Below are 16,711 nucleotides of genomic sequence, written 5' to 3'. Positions count from 1 at the left end.
TGGAAACAATATGCTGATTCCTCAAGAAATTAAGAATAGAGCTACCATATGACCCCGCAATCCCTTTTCAGGGTATCTACCTTCAAAACTCAAAAATATTTTTTGCAGATATATTCAACCTTGCATTTATTGCAGCATTATTTATGGTGGCCATGGCATGAAGATAACTAAAGTGTCCTCAATAGAGGATTGGATAAAGAAGATGTAGTATGTATACACAATGGAATACTATTCAGTCATAAGAAAAGATGAAACATTGCCATTTGCAACAAGGGCGAATCCTTATGCTAAGTAAAACAAGTCAGTCAGAATAAGTTAAAAACCAAGTAGTTTAACTCATATGGGGGATATAAAATTGAAACTCAGAGATAGAAACAACACTATGAAGATTAACAGAAGGAAGGGGGTGGGGACATACATACTAAAGGGTAGTGGGAGCCAAATATATAATGATGGAAGATGATTTGACTTTGGGTGGTGAATACACAATGCAATATACAGATCATGTATCATAGAAGTGTACAATTAAAAGCCATCTGATCTTATTAACCAATGTAACCTCAATAAATTTAATTTAAAAAGAGTGTATTAGAGAAGAGGCTGAGTTTTAAATTATATAACACTTCAGTTTATATTAACTAGTATTTTTGCAACAAGTCTATTTTCAAAGATGAAACACAAATCTGGTCAAAATAGAACACACGCTATTTTAAATTTGGAGTATCATTCATGACAGTCTCAGAGCTAAAGTAATTTATACCTGTCACTTCAGTTCTTACTAGGGGCGTGAAAAGAGCTTGTTCTACAATATTAAGTTTAAATGTGCTTTGTATCAAATTGCCTACCTGCAGCTTAGAATTTCTATCAGTTCGCAGGGTGAACTGGATTTAAGAGGGATAATACTCTTTTTAAAATTACTTTGCTATCTCCACTCTCCATATTTTAACTCCTCAACTTCTTTTCTTTTTTCTCAACTATCCAATTATTATGATCAACTAGTATTTTATAGAATGTGTTAAGACACTATCTTATAAAAATTATTGAATTTGTGGTAACTGTTCATATCATCTCTGTTGCAGTTTCAAATTGTAGATTATACTTCATTAGCTGACATATACAAGGTGGGGAAAAAATAAGTTTACAATTACTTTTATGAAAAATAATGCAATAATTAATAAATCATAATACAGTAATAAACTGTGTTGCATGTACTCAGAACTGTAAACTTACTTTTGCCCTTCCCTGTGTGTGCTCATTTGGTCACCTATACAATCTTCGTATTTAAGCCACCTTTCTTCTTTAAGGGGGGCAAATCCTATCATGATCATACATTTAACTTCTTAAAAGTTTACTTAAAATTTACTTCTTGAATTAAAGCATATTTTGAGAATTAAATTAAAAAAAAGAAAAAAGGTTCTCTATTTTCCCCCATTTAATGTCTTTCATGAAGGTAGAAACATGGTTCCTAAAAGGCTTAAGTAGGGAGGAGTAGATAAGAATACTATCTCCTAAACTGTGCTCTGGGCATTTTTATAAGCAAGGACCTTCATTTTAAGCAGGACAGACAATTCTTCTGAATACACTGTGTCTTTCCATTTACTGTTCTGTAAGGGCCCAGTATCAACTAGGATGCGACATGATTTCTACTGAGGCAAAGTCAGAACCCAGTCTCTAAACAGATTACAATAATATGATATTTCTCTAAAGAGTACAGATAAATGAATGAGATGAAGTCACACTTCAAGGAACCCATGGAGTAAACAAATTGATGACCATTTCATTGCCTTGCTTTAAATACATTTTGAGGGAAATATTCATTCTCCTTAACCCTTAAGACTATATATTTTTGAAAGCTGACCTTTGGAGTGACAATATTGTGAAAACATTATTTATACTTTTTTTTTTTTTTTTTTTTTTGCGTTTTTCTGAAGCTGGAAACAGGGAGAGACAGTCAGACAGACTCCCGCATGCGCCCGACCGGGATCCACCCGGCACGCCCACCATGGGGCGACGCTCTGCCCACCAGGGGGCGATGCTCTGCCCATCCTGGGCGTCGCCATGTTGCGACCAGAGCCACTCTAGCGCCTGGGGCAGAGGCCACAGAGCCATCCCCAGTGCCCGGGCCATCTTTGCTCCAGTGGAGCCTTGGCTGCGGGAGGGGAAGAGAGAGACAGAGAGGAAAGCGCGGCGGAGGGGTGGAGAAGCAAATGGGCGCTTCTCCTATGTGCCCTGGCCGGGAATCGAACCCGGGTCCTCCGCACGCTAGGCCGACGCTCTACCACTGAGCCAACCGGCCAGGGCGAAAACATTATTTATAAAGATGGGTCATTATTATGTGTTTCTAAATATTTGAAGATAACTTGAAATGAATTGGCTAAACATAGTAAGAGAGTTTCCAGATACTGAATGAGGAAAACTAGGCTCTCAGTTTGGCTGAAGGGTTCTGGGTGCCATGGGTCAAGTCTGCAGGCCACAGGCACTCCCAACTGAATATGTTAACATTTCATGCAGTTACACTAAGGTGACTAATGTTCCATAAGGAAGTATTATAAAGATTATCCTTGCTGTCCACACATCAGCTAATGAGTACAAAGCCCTCTCTCTCTTCTACATTATTATTTTCCCAATTCTGGCTTGTACAGCGGTAGTCAGAGAAAGATAAAATCAACCTGCTTTTTTTTTTCTTTTATAATCTTAAATGATTTTGCCAATGAGAGAATTTAGGAACCACTCAAATATTGTTCAGACCTCATTGTTTTTGCTCAGCACTCTATTTTTCAAATAGTATGTGGAGGATCTCACATCTATATTTGCTGTATGAATGAAGTATCTGTGTGATTCCAAAACCCATGTTATCTGTTCACAGCTGTGGAAAAAAAGGTACATAATCATTTGTGCACTATGTTCCACACATATTTTCTTAAATGAACTGTTTTATTATCTCTATTTTATCTAAAGTGCCATAGATGTAAATCCATATAATTTGATATCAGAGTTAGAACTTTTTTATTACTATGTATTATTATTAAGTGAGAGGCAGGGAGGGAGAGACAGACTTCTGCATGTGCCCTATTGAGGATCCACCCTGCAGGCCCCTTACCAGGTGATGCTCTGCTCCACGGGTGGCTGCTCTGTTGCTTGGCAACTGAGCTATTTTAGCACCTGAGGCAAGGCCATGGAGCCTTCCTCATTACCTGGGGCCACCTTTGCTTGAACCATCCTGTGGGAGAGGAAGAGATAGAAAGAGGTAGAAAGAGAGAGAGAGAGAGCTAATGGGGAAGGGGTCGAGAAGCAAGCAGATGGGAGCTTCTCCTGTGTGCTATGACCGGGAATTGAACCTGGGACTTCCACACGCTGCACTGACACTCTACCGCTGAGCCAACCAGCCAGGGTCCAGGATTAGAATTTGTAAATAAAACCAGGTATTTTTCCATTTATAGTAGAAGAATGAGAAGAGATTGCCGTCCACATTCCAGATAAGGAGAGATGATATTAACTCAGAGAAGAGTAGCTAAAAGCTGTTTCTCAAACTAAGAAAATAATTATTCCAGAAAAATAACAATTTTTTTTAAATTTGAGGATAGAATTAAATGAAATGAGTAGTCTACATGAACTCTGTAATTAGGACAAACACATGCATAGTGTCCTTATAGTGTTATCTGGGTATGAATAGCCTGGCCTACTAAAGCCTGGGTCTTATTCATGTAGTTTTGATGTTAGTGTAATAGAGATTAATGCATTATGTTACTTCAGCTTGATGTAATCAACTGTTCAGATGAATGAACAATATCCATTTCCTCAGAGTTCATGCTTACCAAATATTCTTCTGAATAATATTTAATTTCCCACTAGATTTGCTAATAAGGCTAACAAACATTGACCCTAAAAATTAACTCACCAGTTAATAAAAAATACTTTTATATACTTGGTATGTTCCAAATGCAAAGAAAAATGCTTTTCAGGTAGATTACAACCCTTCTTAAAACAGAAGAGAATCCTGTTTTACATACAGTGGTATCTTGAGATACGAGCAGACCAACATACAAATTTTTTAATATATGAGCTGCAACTTGGTCCATATTTTGGTTCAATGTCCGAGCGAAATTCTGATCTCGGAAGTCCGATGTCCGAGCGAAATTCCAAGTCGTGATTTGGGAAGCTGCCGCTAGTTGGTGCATTGGTGCATGGGTCCAGATTGGGAGCACAACACTAGCATCTTGTTATTTCTCACATGTTACCCACAGAATCAAGTCGAATCTTGTGTGCTGTATTCGTTCTTGCATCATTTTTGCATTTTTTAATAACTATTTTTGCGTGCTATCATGGGGCTGAAGAAAGTGCGTGTAAAGGACAGTGGTGAGAAGAAGAGAATGATGTTGATAGAAGTAAAGGAAGAAATAATAGAAAAACATGAGCATGGTCTATGAGTGATTGAACTGGCAAGGCTGTTTGACTACAATACATCTACAATTTGTACCATCCTTAAACAAAAGGATGCCATCAAAATAGCAAATACAGCGAAAGAAATAATAATTCTGTCTCAGTTAAGGACAAATATCCATGAAGAAATGGAGAAGCGTCTGCTGGTGTGGGTGAAAGAGAAAAAGCTTGCAGGAGATACAGTGACAGAGACTGTAATATGTGAAAAGCCACATATTATTTATGGTGCCTTGAAGAAGAAAGAACCATCAACCTCAAAAGAGGCAGCAGAAGATATGTTTAAGGCAAGTCACGGCTAGTTTTAAAATTTCAAGAAGACATCTGGCATCCACTCGGTGGTGAGGCATGGTAAAGCTGCAAGTGCTGACGTTAAGGCAGCTGAGGAGTACATTGTACATTTTGCTGTGCTTATTGCAAAGGAAGGCTACATCCCCCAACAAGTGTTCAACTGTGACAAAACAAGATTGTTTTGGAAAAAAATGCCCCAGAGGACTTTCATCACCACAGAGGAGAAGAAGCTGCCAGGCCTTAAACCCATGAAGAACCGTCTGACCCTTGCATTGTGTGCAAATGCTAGCAGTGACTATAAAGTAAAGCCACTGCTAGTGTATAATTCTGAAAATCCTCGAGCCTTTAAGACTCACAATATTCTTAAAGAAAAACTGCAGGTTATGTGATGCGCCAATGCTAGGGCATCGGTTACACGGCAGTTTTTTATTGAATGGATAAATTTCATCTTTGGTCCTGCAGTGAAGAAATATCTTCAAGAAAATAAACTCCTGATGAAAGCATTACTAATCCTTGATAATGCTCTCACCCACCCACCTGGTCTTGAAGATAACATTCTCAATGAATTCAAATTCGTGAAAGTCCTCTACCTCCCACACAACACAACTTCAATCTTGCAACCTATGGATCAGCAGGTCATTTCCAACTTTAAAAAGCTTTACACAAAGTATTTATTCCGCAGCTGCTTTGAGGTGACAAAGAATACAATTATATCCCTTAGAGAGTTTTGGAAAGATCGCTACAACATCATGATATGTTTATGCATTATTGACTTGGCATGGCAAGAGGTTATAAGAAGAACCTTGAACTCAGCGTGGAAAAAGTTATGGCCTGATGTTGTTGCAGACAGGGACTTCGAAGGATTCAAACCAGAGATCAAGACCGAGGTAGAAGTGTTGGATAAGATTATGTCCCTCAGAAAATCGATGGGTCTGGAGGTAGAGGAGGGTGACGTAAACGAGCTTGTTGAGGAACATGAGGAGGAACTTTCAACTTAGGAGTTGAAGGAGCTACTGATGATGCAACTTACGGAGTTTCTGCAAGAGATTAGTAATGAGGAGGAAGTAGAGTCGGAGGAAGTGATTTCTGCAAGTGTAATTAAAGAAATGCTGGCAATGTGGGAGAACCTTTCAAGTTTCATTGAAAAGAAACACCCAGAAAAAGTTTTAACTGGTTGTGCTTCAGCATTTTTTAATGACACTTGTTTGTCATATTTCTGTAACATTTTAAAAGGCTGGTAAAAGCAAACCTCTTTGCATAGATTTTTATTCAAAAGTCCTGCAAGTGAAAGTGCTGAAAGTGCAGCCAAAAAGGCAAAAACAGGTGATGATTAAATGAGAAATACATAATGTTAAGCTTAGGTTAAGTTTAAAGTTAAGAAAGTGAATTTTTTTACAATTAAGTTTTGTGGTTTCATTTTAAGTAAAGAAAGTGCAGTTTTAGTTTTGTTTAAAGAAAATGCAGTTTTAGTTTACATTTAGTGTTAAGAAAGTGCAGTTTTAGTTTACGTGTCTACAGTGCCTGCATCCCTTCCTCCCTCCCTCCTCCTTTGCCATTCACCTCTGTTAGCTGCACTCATCTGTCTCCAAGGTAAGAATACAGTACTAAATAACATTTTTTCCCTTATTTCATATATTTTGTTATGCATATGTAAAGTATACATGTGTGTTTCTTAATTAAAAACATTATTTTTTCATAATTTAGGATGGTTTGTGATGTTTCACAGGGCTGTAATGGATTAAATCTATTTCAGTTATTTTATTTTTATTTTTTCTGTATTTTTCTGAAGCTGGAAACAGAGAGGCAGTCAGACAGACTCCCACATGCGCCAGACTGGGATCCACCCGGCACGCCCACCAGGAGGCGACGCCCTGCCCATCTGGGGTGTTGCTCTTTTGCGACCAGAGCCATTCTAGCGCCTGAGGCAGAGGCCATGGAGCCATCCCCAGCGCCCGGGCCATCTTTGCTCCAATGGAGCCTGGGCCGTGGGAGGGGAAGAGAGAGACAGAGAGGAAAGAGAGGGGGAGGGGTGGAGAAGCAGACAGGTACCTCTCCTGTGTGCCCTGGCTGGGAATCAAACCCAGTACTCCTGCAAGCCAGGCCAACACACTACCACTGAGCCAACCGGCCAGGGCTCAGTTATTTTAAATGGAAGAAATTTGTTTGATATATGAGTTGACTGACTTATGAGCTCGGTTACAGAGCAAATTAAACTCGTATCTCAAGGTACCACTGTATACGTATTCTAGAAATCACTCCTATGGGTATAAAAAATGGTAGAGATTTGGTATAAGGAATGCTCATTTGTAAAAGGGTTGAATACAATTTTGCAGTCAATTATTGATAACCCACATGAAGTTTAACAATAGCTCAGATAATTTAACGTAAACAAAACCAAAAGAATCAAATGTCCAGACTGTTCGCTGAAAAATATTTTTCTTGCTTTATACAAAAACAAACAAAACCCGTAAGTTTTCATTTAGAACTGCCTTTTTTTAGTAAGCCTACTTTTTAAAATTTTTTTTTAATTTTTAATTTTTTTTTTTTTGTATTTTTCTGAAGCTGGAAACAGGGAGGCAGTCAGACAGACTCCCACATGTGCCCGACCAGGATCCACCTGGCATGCCCACCAGGGGGCATTGCTCTGCCCATCTGGAGCGTTGCTCTGTTGCAACCAGGGCCATTCTAGCACCTGAGGCAGAGGCCATAGAGCCATCCTCAGTGCCCGGGCCGACTTTGCTCCAATGGAGCCTTGGCTGTGGGAGAGGAAGAGAGAGACAGAGGGGAAGGAGAGGGGGAGGGGTGGAGAAGCAGATGGGCGCTTCTCCTGTGTGCCCTGGCTGGGAATTCAACCCAGGAGTCCTGCATGCCAGGCTGACACTCCACCACTGAGCCAACAGGCCATGGCCACTTCTTAGAGTACTAATTATTTTTACTGATGAAAATAAAATATTTGACCTATGGCTTTGCTTTTTTCATTTTTTTCTGTGTTAAGCAATAAATATATTTTAATATTTTAGCTTCTCCTATAAAAGTGACGTAAATTTATAATACACACTGCAGCTTTGGTAGTCCTGTAGTTTACAAAGAAATATTTTTTGTTCAGTATCTGTTCATTATTAATATACCTCTGTGTTCATCCCTATGTGTGCAAAACTTGAAATTTATTCTAGGGAAAATAAAGTTGCAATACAGATATTTTATATTTATAATACCCAATCAATATATTCACATAGTCTTAATTTTTCACCTACAGCAATTTATCCTTATTTATGTTTCCCTTCTTTCAGAATTACAGAGGGAGGTTCATTTATTGATATTTTGACCAAGAGCAAAGTAAATGATTGAAAAAATATACCAAGAATTTTAAAATAAATTTAAAACAATAAAGTAATTGAAAAATACTTTTACGAAAAGATGGGAAATTATTTTAGATAAAGGTTTTTATTTTTTGTTTTGTATTTTGTTTTTGTGTTTTGGGATAAGAAAACTGATATGGAAACATCTTCAAGTTTTTTTTAGTGTATCTTTATATTTAGTGTATCTTTGTCAAATATTTCTAATTATTTAGTAATGTAATAAAAATATTAATGCTTTCATTGTTTTCTTTATCTATTCAACAAATTATTTTTGAATATTTATTAGGTGATAGAAAATACACCTGAGAAAAAATTACAGAGATAATAATATAGTGTATTTCAAAGACCTCTCAGAATATTAGAGAATTCAGACATATAAGCAAGCAAGTACATGACAACATTATGTCTTAAATATTATCACTTGTATTGAACAACTAGGCCTATATATGAGCAGATCCATTCTACACTCTGACACAGGTTTGGAAAACACTGCCTTATGCTTTCTGTGCTACCTTTTTGATTCTTTCATTCCATATTCTGGTAGAGATAGCAAGACCATTAGTATAAAGATATTTGTCTCTGTTTCTGAAGACACATGAAGAGTGTGAGTATAGATAGAATTAGTTTGCCACACTCAACTGATAGTACAAATGGAATATGAAGCTCATTGCATATGCATATTAAGTTAGACACAATCTCTTTAGATAGAAAAGAGGTATCAATCCACATCGCTATCAAGCTCCTTCATTTTTCACATAGTTTTCCTTTTTTTGTTTATTTTCAGGCAGTGATTGCACTTAGACATAAGCTTCCCCCCAAATTGAACAAAACAGAGGAAATGATTTCAGCTGCAAAAAACTCTAGCTCCTGGCATGTCCAGATCAAAAATCAATATTGAGAAACACTCCTCAAAAAAAAAAAAAAATTACACTAATGACTTGGACTTGTTCTATAAACTTTTGTTCTGCTTTTGTTTAACCCTTAATGTGATAGCTACTCAATTGAATAATAGATTGCATATTTAACTAATTCTTTCATTAGCAAACCCGAACACATTGTTTAACCACTATGTACTATAAAACTCAGTAATTTATATGCTTGTATCTCAGAATATTATTTTTGTTGTTTTGTTTCTTTATAATGTCAATGATTCTGGGACAAAGTTTCTGGAATGTATTTAGATTGCAAAGCACAAAATTACATTCAAGAATCTGAGGATGGGTGACTACTCACTTAATGTTAAAGAAAAGTGTTTTAAAATAATTCTGTTGTGAAATTTCCTTTGGTCTTTATCCTTTATTACAAAAAAAAAAAGTACCTACTAGAATAATAGTCTTACTTAACTACAGAAATTTCCCAATTTATGTATAACTAACTTATTGTGTTTTGCTTAGTTCTCTTTAGTGAAGATATAATAAAGATTTGTTAAAATGGGCCCTGGCCGGTTGGTTCAGCGGTGGAGCTTTGGCCTGGCGTGCGGGGGACCCGGGTTCGATTCCTGGCTAGGGCACATAGGAAAAGCGCCCATTTGCTTCTCCACCCCCCTCCCCTCCTTCCTCTCTGTCTCTCTCTTCCCCTCCCGCAGCCAGGGCTCCATTGGAGCAAAGATGGCCCAGGCGCTGGGGATGGCTCCTTGGCCTCTGCCCCAGGCGCTAGAGTGGCCCTGGTCGCTGCAGGGCGACGCCCCGGAGGGGCAGAGCATCGCCCCCTGGTGGGCAGAGCGTCGCCCCTGGTGGGCGTGCCGGGTGGATCCCGGTCGGGCGCATGCGGGAGTCTGTTTGACTGTCTCTCCCCGTTTCCAGCTTCAGAAAAATACAAAAAAAAAAAAAAATTTGTTAAAATGAATTTAATTGAATTAATTAATAAACAAAACTATTCAAAATGGCACTTTAAAATTTTATTTATTTTTTTAATCTTTTTTTTTTGGTGAATAAGAGAGGAGGCAGAGACAGACTCCCACACGTGCCCCTACTGGGATCCACCCAGGAAGCCCTCTAGCGCATGATTGATGCTCTGCCCATCTGAGGCCATTGTTCCATTGCTCAGCAACCGAGACTTTTTTTTTTTTTTTTAGTGCATGAGGTAGAGGCCACTGAACCATCTTCAGTGCCTTAGGCCAACTCGCTCCAACTGAGCCATGGCTGCGGGAGGTGAGAAAGAGAGAGAGAAGGGGAAGGGGAGGGGTGGAAAAGCAGATGTTCACTTCTCCTGTGTGCCTTGACCGGAAATCCAAGCCGGGACATCCACACGCTTGGCTGATGCTCAACCACTGAGCCAAATAGCCAGGGCCCAAAATGGCCCTGGAAATTTTGGCCAATAAAAAAATTCTTAATTTCCTCATTGTCCTTATTTATAACATATTTTTGAAGATTTTCCACAATACTGAAAAGAATCTGTGAAAAATTTTAAAGTTCTTATTCTTATGTTAATGTCATCTTATGTTAATGTCTATTTGAAATCCTAGAGATAGAATCAATTATTTATAATACTTATTAGACTTGAAATTATTTTCTAAATTATGAAATATATAGTGATATGGGGCTGAATATGACACTTTCTTTTCCTTTCTAAATTTCTATACCCTTCCTTCTTTAGCTCTTTCCAAATCCCTATGACAGAGCTGTCTAAAAGCAATATAAGAAATACCTTGTCAATAGTGCAGCAGATTAAAGAGAAAGAGTGAGAAATAAAAGAAAGACAGAAGGACAGAAGAAGGAAGGGAAGGAAGGAAAGAAAGAAAGAGAGAGAGAAACAAAAAGATATAAAGAAAGAAAGAAAGAAGGAAGGAAGGAAGGAAGGAAGGAAGGAAGGAAGGAAGGAAGGAAGGAAGGAAGGAAGGAAGGAAGGAAGGAAGGAAGGAAGGAAGGAAAATAAAAGAAAGAAAGAAAAAGAAAGAAAGAAAGAAAAGAAAGAGAAAGAAAAAGAGAAAGAGAAGAAAGGAAGGAATGAAAGAAGGAGGGAAGGGGAGGGAAGGGAAAAGAAGGGAAGGAAAAGAAGAAAGATTTGGTTTCCTTTCTCTCAATTATGTTCAGAAATTCTTAACTGAAACTCATGGCAAATGAACAGTGGCTCATGTTTCATCTGGGTGTCATGGAGAACAACACACAATACTAACTTCTACCATTTCTTTGTAGCTGGAGAAAGTCTTTTCTGGAAATGGTGTTCAGAGATTCAGAGGAGTATGGGCACGTGTTTGAAGGTAAACACATGAATTTATATATAGCTTTATATGTGAAATATATGTTTTTATATATGGAAACATTTATATTTTCCACTGAAAACCTTTATGAGCAAAACTGATGTATGTATATACAAAATACAGCTTTTTATGAGATAGAAATCTCTGAAATACTGGAAAAATTATTTATATTTTAAAATTAATGAAATGTATTGTTTTTAAAAGAGTGTTCTTTTTAATGTTATTTTAATTTAAATTGTTTTAAACTATAAATATTTAAATTAAAATACATAAAACGTTATTTAAAAAAAAAGTAATGTCATGTCATGGGAGTAATTCAGTTCCATTCAAAAGGCCATAGAGTTAGTACCTATGCATGTTTTGTGTGAATCATAAATTACACCAGGTGTGGTTAGCATTCCTGACATATAGTAAGAGCTCAGATAGTGGAAGTTATCTCTATGATTATAATTAACATTAATAAGATTGGATAATCTATATGTATTCCCTGTGTCACATACACTCTAATATTCTCTCTCTAAATATTATATATCTTAAACAATATATAAAAAAGACCATTTATATTAAATGTTTATATTCATCACTCATTCTAAGTGACATGTATATTGACTCACTGAATACTCAGTAACTCTACAAAGTAAATACAGTTATCATCCTTATTTATGGATATGAAAATTGAGCCCAAAGTAGTCTAGAGGTATATATTGCTAAAATTATAGTGCTAGAAACAGAATTCCATTCCAGGTAATAGAGTTACAGATCCATTCACTTAATTATCATAAGGTATTTCCTCTTTACATATCTACATTCCTGTCTGTTTATTTATGTATCTAGCAAACATCTACATATCTATCAAATATCTATATATAGATACATTGTACACAGACATATAAACACACATATGTATCTATAAATACATATATATTTATTCCAGTTCCATATTATTTCCTACATTTTTGCTTCAGTTTCCTAAAATAAAAGACTGAAAAGAATAATAAATTATTTTTATTCTCACAGGATTATTTAAGTTTCACATTGAGATAACATATTTAAAAAGCTTCATTTAGCATTTGGCACATATAAAGTACTTATAATAAGACTTTTCTATTACAAATGGCAGCAATTTAACAACTTGAACTGGTTTAAGAATAAAAGAGAATCAAAGCTGGGAATTTATTGACTCATGTAACAAAATTACAGAACACTGGTGTAAAATCTGTCACTTTGGGACAATGGGGAATTTGGTTTCTCTCTGGATTCTCATTATCTCTCTGAGTCTTGTCTCTCTATGTCAGCACCATCTTTCACAATTACATTAATCACATCAAATAAAATTTTTCCAACACAGCAGGGAACATGACCAGAGGCTACTTTAAGACTGGCACTTTTCCATTCTTTTGAGCAGAATAAAATCTTCCCCATCAAATTCACTTAAAATACACCAGAGTAGAATTTTGAATAATCTAACTTGGTTTTCTTGCCCATCATTGGCTCAACTATTATGTCTAAAGGAATGAAATCACATGCCCATCTCTGTGATGAGGGGAAGTAGATACAGTAACTGGCAACCCTTAATGAACCAAAAAGTTGGGATGATAGAGAAATAATTCTCTCAAAGATGGGAAGTAAAGACATACAAGGTAATAAATGTTAGTTGTCACTATTGTGAAGTTAATACAGGTTTTATTGAAGGGGTAGGTAAATGAGGTGAGAAAAACCTGTCCAACCAGCCAAACTTGAGAGATCAAATCTGCCCTGGTTTTAGTTGAGGTGTGGTACCTCTTAACAGCAGGTACCTTCCCAGTTTAAATATTGATGGAAATATTACACTGGGGAACACATTATTTTTCATTTTCTGTTGTATGAGGTTTTAGAGAACTGTTTTTATATATTTCTGCATTGCTGATTCCAAATCTGAAATCTGGTTTTTGGAGCATGCTCAAGTTTTTATGCAATTTTAATTTCTTTTTGTTAACAGTTAATGGCATGCATTGGTTTTTAAATTGGAATTAAAGGGCAAGGACTCTTGGATTGAACATAACCACAAGGCAATTAATGTTTTACAAACACCACTTTTACATAATTGTAGTTGTTTTTAAATATAAAAAAATATTATCTGATAAAAACACCTTCTTATTTTGTTTTAAGATTGAATCATGGCTTCTTCGAGTAGGCGTAAATGTAAGAATAGCCCTGACACCTTCTGTTATATATGTGGCTGTTACACACTTCAATGTCAAAGGCTCAATATTTCATCATTTGTGACACATGCATATATTGCCTATCTTCAAGTTCCCTTGGTGATCAAGACAAGAATTGCGATCCTTATATTGTGTGTCATAATTGTGAGGAAATCCTTCGTGACTGGACAAAAGGAAAACTCAAAGGAATGCCTTTTGGCGTGAACCTAAAGACCACAGCAGTGACTGTTATTTCTGCCTGATCCATACAAAGGGCATCGGCAAGGAAAAAAGGCATATGATCACATATCCTAATATTCCTTCAGCAATATGACCTATCCCACACTCTGAGACACTCTTGGTTCCAGTTTTCAATGGTTTTATTTCTTCTAAGGATGAAGAAAGTGACCATGGTGATCAAGTGTAATTTGATAAGATACATGAGGAAATGGTTGTAGAATCTGAAGGGTCTTCTTATGATGTCAAGCAGTCATTAACCCCTCAGCAGTTTAGCCAACCCAAATTGAATGACTTAGTAAGAGATTTGGGCCTATCAAAGAAAGCAGTTGAGTTATTAGCTTCCTGGCTTCAAGAAAAGAATGTACTTCACTGGTCAGCTAAAGTATCCCATTTCAGGAAGCATGAACAAATTTTTGTGGACTTTTTTTCCAAAGACAAACACTTTGTTTACTGTCATGATATATCAGTAGTCTTCTCAGCCAGGTGTTACCACTTACAGTCCAATAGAATGGCGGCTATTTCTTGACAGCTCTAAATGGAGTCTAAAATGTGTTCTACATAATGGTAGTGTTTATGCAGTGGTTCCAATTGGTTATTCAATTCATCTGTCAGAAGGTCATAATGACATAAAAATTGTCCTCGACATTCTGAAGTATGAGGAGCATAACTGGATCATTTGTGTGGATCTTAAAATGGTAAATTTCCAGCTAGGACAACAGAGAGGATTTACAAAGTATCCTTGCTTTCTGTGTTTGTGGGACAGCCAAGCTCGGGAGAAACACTGGACACAGAAGGAGTGGCCGAAACGTAAAGCTCTGGAAGTAGGGATGCAAAATATTGTGAATGAACCTGTAGTTAATAGAGACAGGATCATTTCCCCCCACTTCACATCAAACTTGGCTTAATGAAGTGGTTTGTTCAGGCTTTGAATAGAGAAAGTGAATGCTTTCAACATATTATTTCTGCTTTTCTTGCCTTGTCTTTCAAGAAGATAAAAGCAGGTGTGTTCGATGGACCTCAAATTCAAACCCTCATACTTGACGAAGAATTTGCCAGTTAGATGAATAAGGAGGAGAAAGCAGCATGGCAGTCTTTTGTGACAGTTACAAAGAACTTCCTTGGCAACAAAAAAATCAGAAAACTATGAATTTCTGGTTCAAAGGATGCTGTTGGCTTTCCATTACATTGGATGTAATATGAATGTTAAGATTCACTTCCTGAACAGTCACCTTGATTAGTTTCCCGAAAATCTTAGAGCTGTTAGTGATGAGCAGACTACGTCTGGAGCATCAAATGAGATTGTCCTCAACAAGTACACAAATGCAAGAACTACAAATGCAAAATTTTGCCTGAATAAAATTTAAATAAGTTTTGCGCAAATTTTATGATTAAAATAAGTGTTTTAATATGTTCTATTTTGAAATTGTAGACAAATTCTGATGCAATCATATATTTTAGTGTATTAGTGTACTTACTGCATTATATAAATTATTATATTTTCACAAAGTTGATGCCCAAAAAGACATTCTACTTCATTATGTTAAACTAAATGTTGAAAATTTTACAATAAGATGGAAACCTAAACACTTGAATTGTAAAAAAAAAACTGTAGTTTACAGAGAAAAACTAATGTCAGATTTGAGATCAGCACACTCAAATTAGGTAAGAGTAAGTGTTTTTGTGGATGCAACAAAAATTCTGTTCCCCAGTGTTATGGAGCCTCTGTCTGGGACTTTGTGAATAAACAGTCACACTGACTCTAGAAATCTTCCTTTTCTCTGGCATCCCTTTCATAGCCAGTGTCCAGGATTTACAGGTTCATTGCATTTATTTCCCAGGATGGGTTGCTTAACATTTCCTCACCCATAAATTCCAGGACATGTCTCCCCCTATGAATCCTCCCTCTCCCCACTTCCCACATAAAGGTAAGAACTTTGGTCTCTCCCTTTTGAGAACCAGGCCCCAAACAACTAGAACCAATTCACAATTTAGTAACTAAAATTTAGTCATTAATGACATTTACAGGTTTTATTTATTGTTTGTTTTTGTAGCTGTATTATTATTAATGGATTTGAGTCTTGTCAGTTCCAGTGGTTATTGACCCTTGTGTTCTAGTTATATTATACTTTGGTCCAATTGCTCTTTTCTTTGCATGGTTTAAGAAATCCTGATAGGTGAATTATTAAAAATTTATTAGTTATATCCTGATCATTTGCATATCCAATTTGTTGAAAAAATATTTTAAGTTTTCTGAAATCAAGTTCTTCACACACATCTATTTCTCCTTACCTTCCCCTGGCTGTCAGGACTGAGGTACTCATTTCCCAGCTTCCTGGGTCTGAGAGTTGTTCTTGCTGAATAGCTGGATGTAGGGTTGCACACTTCCAGTGAACACTATATGCAGCAGTTTAAGGATTCAGCCTGGTTCCTCAAAACTAAGGATCAAATCAAGCACCAGAGCTTTCTTTGGGATTAGTTGAGGATTCTGTTGCAATTATTGTAGCATTTTAACATCCCTTCTCTGCATAAACCTGCCTCCTTTACTTCATTATAGCTATTATTTTCAATAGCATATGCCAACAAAACTCTAACATTCAAATATTCATCTTATTGAGTCTATACAGTGTGTTTAGACAAAGGTAACATTTATTTTAGAAATATTTAAAATGTAACTCCTTAAAGTCATTAAATTTTTTTATGTAATTTATTCATTTAAACATGTAGTTGTCAATATTTCTAGCTCTCATCATATGTTAGAGATAATACTAGGTGCTTGGGACACAATGCAGTGATCTTTATCAACAAAAACTCACATTCAGTATCATTATATTCAAATGAAATTGTGAGATATGAGAAAATAAATTGTGACTCATCTAGACCTCTTTCTTAAAAATCAGGGGCAAGTCTATTAACTTACTGTCAAAGTTCATGAGATGGGAGAACACAGAGAAACAAAAGTCTAAAGGACTCTTGAATGTATATGAGGTGCCTCTCATCCCATCACT

The 16,711-nt window shown here is 36.6% G+C and overlaps 1 protein-coding gene and 1 pseudogene across 2 annotated transcripts in view; one reads left to right on the top strand and one right to left on the bottom strand.

The window, feature by feature from the left end:
* CNTN5 (contactin 5) overlaps positions 1-16,711 on the bottom strand; it is a 1,309,320-nt gene that overhangs the window by 671,619 nt on the left and 620,990 nt on the right. The gene's annotated exons all lie outside the window — the stretch shown is intronic.
* LOC136389702 (eukaryotic translation elongation factor 1 epsilon-1 pseudogene) overlaps positions 5,748-16,711 on the top strand; it is a 43,801-nt pseudogene continuing 32,837 nt past the window's right edge.

Source organism: Saccopteryx leptura, chromosome 1, assembly GCF_036850995.1.
Source record: "Saccopteryx leptura isolate mSacLep1 chromosome 1, mSacLep1_pri_phased_curated, whole genome shotgun sequence".
NCBI classification, from domain to species: domain Eukaryota; kingdom Metazoa; phylum Chordata; class Mammalia; order Chiroptera; family Emballonuridae; genus Saccopteryx; species Saccopteryx leptura.
This window is presented reverse-complemented; position numbering and strand designations above follow the sequence as displayed.